Source organism: Cupressus sempervirens, chromosome 7 (assembly GCF_028749045.1).
Source record: "Cupressus sempervirens isolate cs-2001-9-10 chromosome 7, ASM2874904v1, whole genome shotgun sequence".
In the NCBI taxonomy this organism is placed as follows: domain Eukaryota; kingdom Viridiplantae; phylum Streptophyta; class Pinopsida; order Cupressales; family Cupressaceae; genus Cupressus; species Cupressus sempervirens.
In genome coordinates this window covers 676623252-676640219 of record NC_143124.1, presented here as the reverse complement: position 1 = coordinate 676640219, position 16968 = coordinate 676623252, and positions in this window count along the sequence as shown.

The window sequence follows — 16968 nt, the reverse complement described above, 5'->3', positions numbered from 1 at the left end:
TTGATGGAAAATAATATAGAAATATGAAAGGTGGCCGCACATGAAATAATGTTAAACCATAGCCAAGGTGAAAGAAATAATAATATTGTCTTAGTATAAACATCATGGTATCTATAGATACCTATATATGTATGTATGTATATATGTGTACGTGTGTAAACCCCAACCATATATTTCTTACGTATATGCCAAATATCAAGTATGTGTATACGTCCTTATATATATATATATATATAATTGGTTTACGTATGTACACATATACATGTATAAATATTTAGGTATCATGATGTCGATATGATAAGACATGCTTATACCCCAGAAGGCTCCAACCAACAACACAATTAAAAAGGTACAAACTTGCTCAAATTTCAATTCATGCTTAGTAATTTCTTTTAATATGAAATGATATATAATTTAATAGGTAATCTCATGGTTGTCCAATGTATACTCTTGCTTGCCTAGCCGTTTACCCTTAGCCATGGTGGTTTAGGCCTCGTACCTATTTGCTTAGTGATGGTGGTGCCCCCCTCATGCTCAATTTCTTTCTGACAATGCTTACCCCCCTTTAATGTGCTCCTGCAAGAAAATTCTCCACGATTATATCATATTCCTCAATATAATAACAATTTACCATAACAAGTTATTATTCATAAACCATCATAACGACTAACCACCATTCCACTTCTTATGATGAATAACCAACTTTCCAAGATTTCAAGATAACAATATAATAGCATCATAACGATTAACTAACATGTCATCTTCATATGAAGTTATAATGATTAGCCATCTTGACCATTTCACGTGATCATAACTAATTTTACCTATCAACTGACATCGCATGAATCCTTAACGGCTGCATAAACATTTTTAAATTGAGTCAGAAATTGGGATGTAACAATAGGATCAATTGTAATACCTTTATTTCAAATTTATATGATTGATCTACAGAATCTTATCTTGATGATAAGACTAACCTATTTTCTTATGCAGATTTGGACAGGTATATATGGCAGCCAACCTGTATGTATACATTGAATTTGCTTGACTGAAAAGTGTTGATATGTAAATTAGATCTCTGCCACTTTGTAATAATGCTGATTGGATTTATGTATTTTCCAAGTTCCTCATCGATCTGATATTAATACATGCTCAAAGAGACATGCCTCATCTTGAGACATGACTCTTCGTGGCCCAAGGCCATGTAGGGTCATGCCTCTATATGAGACATGTCCGGTCATTATCAGGGACCGTTTCATAACAAATAACATGCTAATAATGGAAGTGGCTAAGCAATGTTAAACTTTCCGATACAATAATAGTCACTGTTGAAATCTTCATGTTATAGAATATGATACCCGATTTGGGTAGTCGCTGTTGTATTTTGTTTGTTTTGTACATTATATAGTACCCGATCTGGGTAGTATAATGAAGATATATTAATCAGATCGATAATGACATATAGTCGAGCATAAGATAGATGTTGCATAATGACCATTCATAAATAAGGTCGATATAGTGATCAGTAATTTACATTGATTGATAATCATTAAATAGAACTATCCTATGTATGTATGTATGTATGTACGTATGCATGTATGTACACACATGTATGTATGTAGGTATGTATGTACGTATGTACATAGCTATGTATGTAGGTCTCTATGTAGGCTAGTATGTATGTATGTATGTAGGTAGGTAGGTAGGTAGGTTTGTATGTACTTAGGTATGTATGTATGTATGTACGTACGTATGTATGTAGGTACATAGGTATTTATGTAGGTCTATATGTAGGTTTGTATGTATGTATGTAGGTAGGTAGGTTTGTAAGTACATAGGTACGTATGTATGTATGTAGGTAGGTAGGTACATATGTATATATTTACGTACACATATATTTATGTACATACATATGTATGTTTGTATGTACGTATGTATGTAGGTATGAATGTATGTACGTTGGCATGTACGTATGTATGTATGTCTATTAATCAGTGATAATTTCCAATTGACAAACATCATAATTTGATTTAACTAATATGACTAAAGCTAAAACATTAACACTAACAACTTAAAAAATCCACAATTCTTTGCATTGTTTGTTATGAATTGAGGAAATAATGAGGTCCTAGTTTCTTGATGGATGTGATGAGGATTTCAGCAATAAATAGTCACTCTTCACCTCCCCTTGATAATCCATAACTCTAAAAAACATTGAACTTTTAGGAGAGATTGTTATGATATTGATCAAGTGTCATGTCCCTTCTGATTAGGTAGGCTCCCAACCCACTCTTTGCGTATAGGTGTTTTTAAACACCACTTAAGTACATTAATTAATATATATTAAAATAAAAATATAAGCTAACAAATAATAAATATAAATAAAATAAAATAAACAAAGTAAATTTTAAATGAATCTTTGGTGCCCATTTTATAGCATTGGGATAACTCAGATATGGATTGTTTATATCTTGAGATTGTTTTAGTGGCAATGCAGAAATTGTTAGTTGGCCTTGTTTGTGGTCATTTGTACATTGCATGTTGCGTTAAAATAGGAGGATGGATATATAGAGACTTGATTGTGGTTTTGACTCATATATTGATGGCGTGAAGTTCTATCTATGATGGTGTACCCTTGTTTGAGGTTTGGTTACCTTGGATGAAATGGAATTCATTGTGTTTTCTTTCTAGCTGATCTGAGTAAGGTAGCTACTCATAGCGTTTGTCATCATTTGAATTTGCTGCTTGTTTATGTAAAGATTGGTGTAGATTTAAATAACATTGATATGATTCACCTTGACATGTTCTCGTTTATTCCATAGGTGGTATGTTGGAGGATGCGAGGTGTTTTGCACTCGATGGTGGTTATCATGGTTGCTTTTGTAGGTTCCATTTTGGAGCATGAGCATATAGGAAGATTCAAGTGGTACATGCTTGGCAATGTGATTTTTCTCCTTGTTTTTTATTTATATGAGTGTATTGACAATGCAAGATGTCAAGTGGGAGAATATCAGGACTAAGGTGCCATATACCCTGTAAATTCTATGTTATATTGCATGGTTCCAACATCCTTGGAAAGTTCCCTTAAGTACCTGATGGGGACAACAACCCAAGAACAGAATGGACACAACAGAAGAGGGAAAATTGTATTAACTGAAAAATAAGCTAGTACATTTAGTACAGAGAAAATAAACTTCAAAACATGCCCTAAGGGCTTACAATAGCATAAATGTGGAGATAATTTCTCCTTTCAGTACCTCCTCTCAAACTCCACTCCGAACTGCCTTTTACAATGCCAGAAATCTCCTTAAGTAGACCCCGGAGGGTTAAGGACTAGGAGTACATTCTAGAATGTGCTAGTAGGCATCCACCGACCAAATAAAAGGTTCCAGAAGCTGCGTTAGAAGTCGACGCAAATCTAGAAGAATTCAGAAACGGTAACTGAACTTCCGGGAGGCATAACTTTTGAACCGTAGCTCCGATTGACGAACCGTTTACATTTTCGGAAAGCTCTCGAAGCGCTCTATAACCTTATGGACCAGCTTCGCTCGTCCCCCATTTTTCGGCCTTTTCCGAGGTCATTTAATGCCCCTAACCTGACTTTGAAGCATTCTTAGGAGGTCTCCACAACCCGAAAAATTGCAATAACTCTCAAACCGTGGGGCCTTTTGACCTGATTATTTTTCTGGAATGCTCTAAATTACAATTACATTCATCTAGCCAATTTACACCTCCTAGTTCACCAAAATGATGGCTCAATTACATACTCCTATTCTTTCGGGATTTACACGAACACTGATAGTGGAACTGTGAGAGTTGGAACCTTTATTTGACCCAAATGGATATCCAAAAATGAAAACACATGAAACAGAAACTAAGTCTAAGTATATTTTTTTGGGTGACACAGGATTGCCCTTATACCTCTGGATGCTCCTCATCAGACACCCAGGGTAGATTGAAAAGTGACCCTGTCACTTTATGAATGGTAGAGGAAATCCCAAATGGGAAACCTCAGCTGCTGAAATCCAAGTTGAGTCCTCGATCGGTCGTCCTTTCCATTTGACCAAATACTCTTCATACTGCCTGTTTCTGGTACTCCTACCCACACGATGATCTAGAATGTCTTCTATCTCCTTCTTAGAAGCAGGAATTGGACATGGCTCTAACACTAGCTCCTCATCTGCACCATCATCATGATACTCTGTTAAATCTGCAATGTTGAAAATGGGAGAAATGTGAATACCATCTGGCAGCTCCACCTCATATGCATTTCCTGAGTCATGTTTCTTCAAAACTTTGCAGGGGCCAAATTTCTTCATTTTCAGCTTGTTGTAAGTACCGGCTGGAAATCTTTCTTTTCATAAGTGCACCATGACTAGATCCCCTACTTGGAATTCCTTATGTCTTCTCCTTTGATCAGCCCTAGCTTTATACTCTTGATTCATCTTGGTAATGTGTGCCTGAACCTCCTCATGTAGACGCTTGATATGTTCAGCAAATTCTTCCGCTTCAGCACTTGTCCTCTCCCCTTGTTCTATCTTCCTCAATTCTGGTGTAGTCCTTGGGCTATTCCCATATACAATTTGGAATGGTGATTTTCCAGTACTCCTATTCATAGAGTTATTGTAAGCAAACTCTGCTTGTGGTAGAATCAAATCCCATCCCTTGGGCTTATCCCCAACTAAACATCTCAGCAAATTGCCCAGACTTCTATTTACCACTTCTGTTTGGCCATCAGTTTGTGGGTGATGCGTGGAACTAAATTTTAGGTCTGTTCTCAACTTCTTCCACAATGTCCTCCAGAAATACCCCACAAATTTAGTATCTCTGTCAGAAACTATACTCCTTGGAAGACCATGTAGTCTTACAACCTCTTTGAAAAACAAGTCTGCAATATGGACAACATCATGAGTTTTGTGGCATGGAATGAAATGTGCCATTTTGGAGAACCTATCAACCACCATGAATACTGAGTCATTACCCCTTTGTGTCCTTGGCAATCCAAGAACAAAATCCATACTTATGTCCTCCCATGGCCTTGATGGAACAGGCAATGGCTGATATAGGCCAGTATTGTGACTAAACCCCTTGGCAACTTGACAAACCTGACAACTCTGTACAAACTTCTTCACATCCTGTGAAATTTGAGGCCAAAAATAATGTTCTCTAAGAATGGCAATGGTCTTATCTCGACCAAAATGTCCTGCCATCCCTCCATTGTGTTTCTCCTTAATCAGATTTTCCCTCATGAAACTCCTTGGAATGCACAATTGACTACCCTTGAACAACATGCCATCCTGAATCAAATAGTTTAACCACTTGGTTCTATCTACAGCAATAGTCTCTTTACAAGCTTCCCATGCTTCAGCAAAATCAGGATCCTCGGGGTACAATTTTTTGAGTTTATCAAACCCAACTACTTCAACCTGCATTACTATAAGCAACAACTGTCTTCTACTTAGTGCATCTGCAACCCTGTTAGATTTTCCACTTCTATGCTTCAACACAAATGTATAGCTCTGCAAGAACTCTACCCACTTCATATGCCTCTGATTCAATTTACCTTGGCTATTTAGGTATTGTAATGCCTGATGATTAGTATACAAAACAAATTCCTTTGGCAGTAAATAATGCCTCCATTTCTTTAAGGTCTGAACTATTGCATAGAACTCTTGATCATAAACAGAATACTTCTTTGCATCATTCAATTTTTCACTAAAATATGCAATAGGCTTACCTTCTTGGCTTAATACAGCCCCAATAGCGCTGCCACTGGCATCACAATCCACCTGGAAAACCTTTCTAAAATCTGGAAGTGCCAACACAGGTTGTTCTGTTACCTTCTTCTTCAGCAATTCGAAACTTCTCGCAGCTGCTGCAGTCCATTTGAACTCTTTTCTATCCCCTCTTATTGTATCAGGTAGGGGTGCACATATGCCACTGAAATTCTTAATAAACTTTTTGTAAAAACTAACTAGACCATGAAATGATCTTACCTCAGTAGCAGACCTTGGAGTAGGCCATTCCAAGATGGCTTTTACCTTCTCCGGATCTATTTTGACACCTTCGGGTGATATAACAAACCCCAAATAGACTAACTCCCTTTTTGCAAAGATACACTTCTTCAGATTAATTAACAGTTTCTCTTCCCTTAGCCTTTCAAGGACACTACGAATATGCAATAAATGTTCTTCCAAAGTTTTGCTGAAAATTAAAATATCATCCAAATAGACAATAACAAATTTTCCCAAGAACTTCTTAAGTACCTCATTCATGAGCCGCATGAAGGTGCTTGGGGTGTTCGTCAATCCAAGGGCATGACTAACCACTCATAAAGACCCTCCTTGGTCTTGAAGGCTGTTTTCCACTCATCTCCTTATCGAATCCGTATCTGGTGATAACCACTCTTCAGATCTATCTTTGTGAAGTACTGAGCTCCACTCAAGCAGTCCATAAGATCATCCATCCTTGGCAAAGGAAACCGGTACTTGATGGTTATCCTATTTATAGCTCGAGAATTTGTACACATCCTCCACTCTCCATCCTTCTTTGGTGCGAGTACTGTAGGTACTGCACATGGACTCAGGCTCTCTCGAATCAAGCCCTTCCTCAATAGCTCCTGAACCTGTCTATTTAGCTCCTCTATTTTAGTAGGAGTCATCTTGTGAGCAGCCTTGTTAGGAAAACTAGCTCCTGGAATCAGATCTATCTGATGACTGATTTGCCTTACTGGTGGCAATCCATCTGGAACATTATCAGAGATAATATCTCCAAACTCCCCTAGTAAATCTGAAACTTCAAGTGGTATTTCACTACTACCTTCTTTATCTTTCTTAGGAATCAAAGCATAGCACATATGTTGATGTTTCATGCTATCTAAAAACTTCCTTTCATCAACAAGACAAATCCTAGCACTGCTACATACCTTTTCACCTTCCTTTTTCATGGGCTTCAATTTGTGGCGAACTTCATCCTTTGTCAGAGAGTATGTGTTTGCATGTCCATCATGACTGCATGTCTATCAAACTGCCATGGTCTACCCAACAATAGATGGCAAACATCCATCGAAATAACATCACAGAGAACTTCATCATGGTAACTCCCAATTTTGAATTTTACTAAACATTGTTCACTTACCAGGACATTATGATCATCTTTTACCCAAGCAATCCGATAGGGCTGGGGATGTTTCTCCCTCTTGAGCTTCAGCTTAGAGACCATCTCTTCTGATACCAAGTTATCAGTGCTACCACCATCAATGATCACGTCACAACATTTATCCTCACACTTACATCTGGTACGGAACAAATTTCTCCGTTGTCTTGGTTCAATCTCACCACTTAGTAGGACTCTTTCATTTACCAAGGTCTCTCCTCTTTCTGCATCCTCTGAATGTGATGATTGTGCATCCTCATCCACATGAGCAACCCTAGCTTGGCCCTCAGCTCTCCTATCTTTCCTTCCTTGTCGTTGAGGGCATTCAAAGGCACGATGACCTTCTTCATTGCAATGGAAACAGGTACCACGGAAGCCTCCTCTTCCTTGTCCACGTCCTCTACCTCTTCCTCTCTGATTTCCAAAGTCTTGATCATGGGAGCGGTTGAAACCCTCATTCCTCTGGTTCCTACTAGTACCCACATCTTCATTTTTCTTTTGGGTTTCATTGTGGCCTCCAGAGGATCTACCGCTTCCCCTTCCTCCTTGACCGCGCCCTCTTTGTCTTCCTTCAAACCTTTTTCAGCTTCTCTTCAACTCGTAGGGCAAACTTGTATGCCTCTTCAACGCTGGTCATTCTTACCAGACTTAATTCCTCCTAGATGCTAGGTCGCAACCCACTGATATAACGAGCAACCTTCTCCTTATTTGCTTCTGCATGCCCCGCTCTAATCAAGAGTCGGTAAAATTCCTCTGCATATTCTTGGACTGATCTTCCTGCTTGCTTTAACCCATGCATCTTCTTAAACAAATCAAGCTCGTAGTCCACAGGAATGAACTGCTTCTTCAATTTGTCTACCATGCAATCCCATCTTGTGATCTTCTCCTTTCCTCTTCTATTTCTTTCCAATTGGACCTCTTGCCACCAGATTTTGGCATGGCCTTTCAGTTTGGCCTTTGCAAACTTAACCCTATCTGGGTCCCTGTTATCCTCATACTCAAAGTATTCTTCCAGTTCATTGATCCAATCGATCAACTCATCTGGTTTCAGATTTCCTGAAAATACACCCACTTCAATTGTAGGTCTTTTTCCAAACTTAGTAATGGCCCTAAAAAGCCTTTCCTCTGCATGATTCAGAACTTCCCCGTCAAATTCTCCTTCTGGTCCAATTTCATCTTCTTCGTTGTCATCTTCACTTTCATCACCTGCGGCCAAAGTTGCTCCTCTACGGAGCTCCTCCTGCAATGCTTGTACCTGCCTTTGGAGGGCTTTAACCTCTTCAGGATTAATAGCTCTGGCCCTTCTGCCACGCTCTCTTCGTGGAGGCATCTTCTTAACTCAAACTCACAACCACACAGTCCTGGTGCAAATTGCCTCATAGTCGGCGCTCTGTCTACACACTCAGGAAAACCAGCTCTGATACCACTTGATGGGGACACAACCCAAGAACAAAATGGACACAACAGAAGAGGGAAAATTGTATTAACTGAAAAATAAGCTAGTACATTCAGTACAGAGAAAATAAATTTCAAAACATGACCTAAGGGCTTACAATAGCATAAATGTGGAGATAATTTCTCCTTTCAGTACCTCCTCTCAAACTCCACTCCGAACTGCCTTTTACAATGCCAAAAATCTCCTTAAATAGATCCCAGAGGGTTAAGGACTAGGAGTACATTCTGGAAAATGCTAGTAGGCATCCACCGACCAAATAGAAGGTTCCAGAAGCTGCGTTAGAAGTCGACACAAATCTAGAAGAATCCAGAAACGGTAACCGAACTTCCGGGAGGCATAACTTTTGAACCGTAGCTCCGATTGACGAACTGTTTACATTTTCGGAAAGCTCTCGAAGCGCTCTATAGCCTTATGGACCAGCTTCGCTCGTCCCCCATTTTTCGGCCCTTTTCGAGGTCATTTAATGCCCCTAACCTGACTTTGAAGCATTCTTAGGAGGTCTCCACAACCCAAAAAATTGCAATAACTCTCAAACCGTGGGGCCTTTTGACCTGATTCTTTTTCTGGAATGCTCTAAATTACAATTACATTCATCTAGCCAATTTACACCTCCTAGTTCACCAAAATGATGGCTCAATTACATACTCCTATTTTTTCGGGATTTACACGAACACTGATAGTGGAACTATGAGAGTTGGAACCTTTATTTGACCCAAATGGGTATCCAAAAATGAAAACACATCAAACAGAAACTAAGTCTAAGTATATTTTTTTGGGTGACACAGGATTGCCCTTATACCTTTGGATGCTCCTGCATCAGTACTTAGGGTGTATTGGGGAAAACATGTAATATATATTCTCAGTATTGTTTGTAATACATTTAAACAAGGTGATGGGTCCACTAGTTGCGGTAAAGGTGACAGATGAATATTTAACTTTGTTTTCCACTTATGTGGACACATAGAATGCGATGGTCAATAACAAGTTAAGAGGACAAATGAATGAATGATTGTTGGGTTTTTCCAAGTGTGACTCTTGGAAAGAGGCAATAGGTATCTATAGGCACCTTGTTTGGGGCTTTAGAGCTCATGAAATGTCTATAGCTTCTGCTCCTTGGATGTAGAAATTAAAAGGAACAACTGAATGTAGAGTTGCTTTGTAGGAATAAGGACATGCTGAGGCATAAAGAGGTTGATCACAGGTACCTAGGTGGTTCCATGTTGGAGCCAAAGTGGAAAATGGAAGGAAATGTGTTCTAACTTGTAATCTCATTTTTTGAAGATAATGCATTTGTCGCATCTTTCTTGGTGGAGTTTTTTTTCCTGCAAAGCTTTCTCCATGTAAATCATCTGTTATTTGATGCTTTTATCACTGTCTTGTTGATATATGCCTTTTTGTTGCTATCTTATGGTGAAGTTATACCTTTTTTATTATTGTTATAAGGTCACATAGGGCAGTGTTGTTAACTATAATATATTAGCTGATTTTTAGCATAATCTAATTGTGGTAATTCCATATAAGGCACTAAATTTTCAGAGTTTTTAATATTTTAGTAGTCAAAGCTTTGTGTCTCATGATTTATCCATTGAAGTCATATCCTGATTATTTGCATAAAGATTGAAATTTCTCAACATTTTGGTATCAGAGTGTATATTTCTCAACAGATTTGACCATACTCTTTCGTCAACAAAATTAATACCTAATATTAGACTTGAAATGCTTAATTCACCAACAAAGCATTTGTGAAGTTGACCCCTCTTTTTACCAATCTTCCTTTTCCTTCCTAAAGCAATTGTTTTCCATACAGTTTATCAAAATCTCTATCAGCTTCTATAGTTGTTTGATTGGAAGTTTCAACAAATGTACCAAATGGAGGAGGAAGACTCTGAAGAATGATTATTACAGCTTTCCATTTTTTATGTGATGACTGCCTGTCAATCCTTTGTCCTAATGTTAGCTGATGTTGTATGAAGAGATCTCTGTTCATACATATTTAATGGAAACATCAAATTCCTCTAGTACCATATCCTCAGAATATTAGAAATTTCATATTTGTAGTTTCTTTCATACCCCTGCAGCATGCGAAACCTGACACTTCAGCAAATGTTTCATCAATAACAGATGAACTGAATAACAATCGAAGCCTCTCTTTTTTATGGAATAATGTTCTTATATTGATTTAATGTAATTTCTTTGGCTATATTTGCAGTGAATTCCTTATTGGTAACATTATCCAATTCCTTATACAAAAACATGCATGTTCCTCATTCTAGTTCTCCAAATCGTGAAAGTTTTGACCATTAAAGCTGTGTGGGAGTTTGACACCATAAGGTTACTAAGTTTGCCATTGCCAATGTGCCATAGTCAGAAATAACCACCAAACACCTAGACAAGTCAAGGCTCACTGAATCCTAGAATTTTTCTTTTAATCAATGAAATTTTCCATAATAGAAAAAAATGATGTCAAATGAATCTCAACAAATCATGAAGAAATTGAAAGCTGATTTTTAAAGCCAGAAACTACTCAGAACTACCTAGATACTTGTGCTGCGAAAGCAAAAGCTGCATACTGCTAAAAACATTCAAAATCTTTTTTTTTGAAAGTTCATATCTGTATATGCCACAACCACTGCACTAAACAATTCAATTTTCCCTCCATACCCTATGAAAATGCCCTGGAATTCATGATGCTTTTCTGTTATCAGAATTCAAAGGGCTTTAGACACGTAAGAATTTGACCATACAATTCCTTTTCTATGCTTCTCCTTATCTTTTACAAAATCCTTGCATTGAACTTTGATATCATGAGAAAAAGGCTAACAAAGATAGGAGAAAATCTCTAAAAATAGAGAAAGAAAGGTTTGATGTGCTACTCTCCACTGAAAGTAGAAATGAATAGTACATGAAAGTGAGAGACAGCCTGCAAAATACCAATTAAGTGGAGTCATTAACTTTGAATAACTTTAGGTATTTTGTAAAGAACAATGCTGTATTACATATCATGCAATCATTATATGTCATTTTTAACCTAACAAGTACTTGACTTATTTATGATCATTATTTTTTGCTGATTCGCTTCTTAGCTAATCAATGTATCAGCTTATTAACACCTTTGCCAACCTGTGAATAAATATCATAAGAAAATTCAACAAAGAAAATTGAAAAAAGTGAAGTTCTATGTAATTGGATTGCACAAAGAATATTTAAATTTTTATCTATCTGAGCGCATGTCCTTTACTTTCATCGAATATAAAGGAACAGTCTTTCATTTGTCTTACTGCCCATCGAGTGGCTTGTTGGGAATTTTATATGCAAATGGGTTTGGAATGCCATTGAATGACCATGGCATATATATTTACCTCGTTTATATTGTATGGAAAATCATTCAACGATGGAGCTATTTGATATATTGAAAAGTGCTGAAGAGTCAACAGTTCAATGTTTAGAAGTTGAGAGAAGTGATATAGAGCAAGGTCTGAGGGTCCAATGAAGGACTATCAAACCAAACAGCTTGGCCAAGCAACACAAATTGAAGCAAGCAATAGAGAAAAAATAGAAGCATTCAACAAACCATATCATTTCTTATTGGCCGAGTCATTGCGACATGGCACACAAACTTACAACTTGTCAAAGCTAATTGTAAAATCACTTCAAGTTTTGATAGATAAATTTTTTCTGGAGTAAATGATGTTTATATAGAACCCAGAGATGTGCGCTTCTACACATTAAGAGCATAACAGATGAAGATGACCAGCTTATTTTGGCACATTATTCTAGATTCACCATTGTCTGATTAGGGGTATCAATACAATCCTGGATAATTTGAGATATATTGCAATGAAATTGGGACCGAAGAAAGTGGTTATTGTTGGTCCCAAGCTATGGCTTAAGTTAAAACACCATGCTTAAAATTTGAATTTAAGCTTAAGAATTCATTCACAACAGGTCATAGCTTCAAATGACAGGGCTTCACTTTGAGAATTGAGGGATAGGAACATGAAACATGAAGTACCAAAGTACCGGACAACCAGAGAAGGTAGACTGAGATACTGCTATTGCACAAGTCAATACTAATCCCAAGGAGAAACTAGCATCACCATTAGAACCTTCTGTAAAAAATTACAGCAAGAGTTCCACAGTGAGATGTTAACGCATCAAGGCAACATCCTTCTGAAATCCTCTGGATCATTCTCCTGGAGGCACACACTCCAAACTATGGTGCTAAAGAGAAACCTGCCAAAAACTGAGATACATAGAAAATAAGGCAGAATATTTCTGGCTGATGCAATATATCTGATGCTCTTGGAATGCTCCTGCATTAGAAAGACATCAATATTGTAAACTTACTATTTAAAGGCATGGATGCATAGTCATCACTAGGGAGAAATGCATGCTTTTTTCATCCATAATAAAGTTTTGATGAAATTTGAGGTCTGCCAAAAGAGATTGATCTGGCTTTTACAGTCTAAATTTGTGTCTCTATATGAGGAAGCCCTGCAAGAGATTAAGCTGACTGAAAAAGAAGTGGAGACCATATATAATCACTTTGCATGATGGAGCTGGTGTTTGGATGTTATAAGGGATAGATAGATTGAAAATTGTTCTTGTGGTCTTAAACAAGTGTTAGGTAACCAAATTTGAGGTTCCCTTGAACCAATATGCTTATGACTTTGTGTTAGATGCTAAAAACTATGTGCTTCACTGGGGCATGGGACTGATTTAGTAGAAGCAACAATTGACATGGGTAACCAAAACAAGTATATGATCAAATAAATGCTAAAGTATTACTCAATGGATTAATTTCTAATTATTAAACTGATGAAATCCTATTTGACTAAGCAATTTAAATTACTTATTGAGCAACTAAATAGTAAAAATCATGTACCTAATGTAATTCAAAATTTCCCAATATTAAGAAAAATTTCAGAATTCAGTGGTTTACTTGATTAAATCAATGCCTTACTAATGCCTCATGTAAAACTTGTTTTCATTATATGCTTTCTACTTTTATAGGGCAGGAGGTGTTACATCCCAAATTTTGCCAAATCTTAAAATTGCTTATATAGCTGTTGAGCATTAATATGAAGTCAGTTGACTGTTAAAATTAGTTATAATCATGTGAAATGGTAAGATGGTTAATTGTTAGGATTTAATGTGAAGCTGACATGTTTGTTAGTTGTTATGATGTTATTATATTGTTATTTAGAAATATTGGAAAGATGGTTACTCATTCATGAGAAGTGAAATGGTAGTAAGCCGTAAGGATGTTTTGTAATCAATAACTTGTTGTAGTAAATAATGATTATTTGAGGAATATGATATTATCATGGAGAATTTCTTCTTGTAGGAGCATGCCGAAGGTGGGAAGCATTGCCGAGAAAGGAATTGGGCAAGGGACACCACTTCACCTATGAGTCAACATGTATAAATTCTAACCACCAAAGCTAAGGAGTAAATGACTAGGCAAGCAAGAGTATACTAGGGACTACCATGAGCTACCTGGTCAATAAATATGCATTATTAAAGAACACTGAACATTTAATTAAAATATGTTACCTTATGAATTGGTGATCTCAGAGCTTCATGTGATATTGCCATGCCTTAGTACAATAATATCATATTATTTACGTATGCTTGCACACACACACACACACACACACACACACACACACACACACACGTGTGTATGCGTGAATTAGACGTATGTATATGTCCACTTAATATAAGACAAAATGTTGTTAAAATACCATGCATATATATATACACGTGTTGTACACAAGTATAAGTAGGTGGTACATTATGTTATTATACTAAGGTAGATAGCATGGATTAATATTATTCTTTGGCAATAGTTTATCTTTCCTCTCGAGCGTCTATAATTCTATAATTTTTTTCATCGGCCTTATATTATTTTGTTATGGGTGGCCACATCTATATTATTTTATTTTCCACATTGAACCGATGACCTTGTATCTTGTAACTCTTGCAACCTTTGCAATCTTGCTCATAACTGAGCATGCAGCTGAGAAGGCTGTCTTTTGTGCGAAAGCTCATTGAAGATATACAATATTCTCATCCCTAGCAAAGCATACCATTGCTCTCAGAGTTACTACCTTCTCTCTCTTTCTTTTCTGTAATAATCTCTAGTCGGTAATAGCTCCAACACACACCATTTTCTTATGCTAAGTAGAGGTTTGACATTTTGTCAAACACTTGGCAAGCAAGCTCTAATACCACAATAATGAGCCCTACTAGCTCTAAAACAATTTGTGCTGAAGAATTGATTTCTTTTTTGGTTTTTGGGGTTTTGCAATTTTTGATACAACACTATTGCAATAATAAGTTCAACTCAAATATTCAAATATTACATAGGGAATATACAACTGAAAATTCCAGATTTTAATATCAACTTAGATACTGAATATTTTTACAAAATACAAACAACCTAGTTGATAAAATATGCCCTATTATCTAAATCAACAATACCCAAAAAAATTAGAAGTTACAATCCATGAAGAGGTAAGACATGCCTTGAAACCCTCTGAAATGAAGATTAGCAACAACAAAAGAATTTTTCAACAAACAAATGCAACTGCATATTTGGAAATGTTGCTCCCAAAGTGCAGATAGAAAAACAATGCCCAACAAGAAATACAAATGGGCACTCAACCACTCCAAATTAACCAGCACACAACTACTTCTTAGCAGCAATAATAACAATAAGAAAAAATGCTAAAATCTAGATTCTCAACACCACAGTATCTCCCAACAACAATGTATACATCAATGGAGATAAAGAACAATCTCAGAAAACTAATTCACAATACCTCAGCTGTGAATTACTATGAACTTCTCAAGGACAAACCCCTATCTTCAACAAGGGCAAAGAAAATCAGAACTTCACGAAATGTCATAAAGAGGACAAAGAAAAATAAGATAATCAAATGATCGGATGCCTTTCCCAGCAAATGGCCTCATATTTATAATCTCCAGATGGCACAAGTTTCCCAAATGAACTTCACTTACGAAGCTTCCTCCACACAACATTAAAATATAATAAAGTGCCATTATAATATAATTTATTAATTGCTTTTGGCTCCAAAATGACATTTTCCACCATAACATAATATTCTGACACACAAGGCCATTGTTTCTTGTGCCCATGATTTAAAACTTTTCATCCCGAATCCAACAAGCTATGATACTAAGGTGACCAACATACAACACTAACAAAAATAACAACCTCAACATATTTATATGAAAAATAATAATAATTCGCTCGTCTTGTGAAAACAACTGAAGAAGCATCAAAATTGAAATTTGACAACACTAGAGTGATCTTGATGAAGAAAGACGATGAATGAACCTGATGGAGGTGACTTACTATTAATATATGCTCCCTCCAAGATTCTTGGAGCCCAAACTAGAAGCCCGAAATAAAAACTGAGAGCGTCATTCAACTCCTCTAACTAAATTGAGCTCATCAAAACTAACAATTTGACTTATTATAAATAGTAAGTCTCTCCAATAGAGCCAAAACACACCAGAAAGCCTATAACCCCACAACTGAAATTCTCAAATCCCACTGTTAGCTCACGAGGGTCACGATGGTGAATTGACCAAGCCAACTACAGGAACCTGCTAAAAATGGGGACATTACATTTTCTGCTTCACAAATATCCCTACATACGCTCTTCTATAGATGTTGCGTCAATCATAATTCCATATTACGGTGTATAGACGATCACTGCTTCTATAACCTTCGGAGTTGGGCATTTCGAGTATTTATCAAGTGATGTTCATACAGTGCAAACAAGATCGTCAATTAGGTCATGGTATCATCTTTGTTTTGCTTGTGTATTATGTACAAATGAATTGTGAGGTTTTGCAGAAGTCGTTTTGAAAGATCATATAATGATGTTTGCATCGAACATGAAATGAATCGATGTGTTTACTCTTTATGCACACACTATATGAATTTACCAAGCTGTGACATCTCTCATCTAAGAAAATCTCTTTTAGAATCATAATCGATGAGAGTGTGACTTATACAGGGGTATTTGAAATATACTCCTTGAGATAAGACATCTGCACCTTGTAAATCAAGATTTGTATATATTTCTAAATTCAATACCATTGTATAATAATAGAGCCAGAATGGCAAAAGTAATGACTCCAAGTATAAGTGCTTAGATATTTAAAAAAACTATCTTTATATTGCCAACGCCACAATGGCACACGTATTGGCTATGCATATGAATGCTTAAACATTTCAGATATTATTTTTTAATGCCAACACCAAAATGGCACATGGATTAGTCGTGCATATAAATGCTTTAAAATTTAGAATTTCCTTT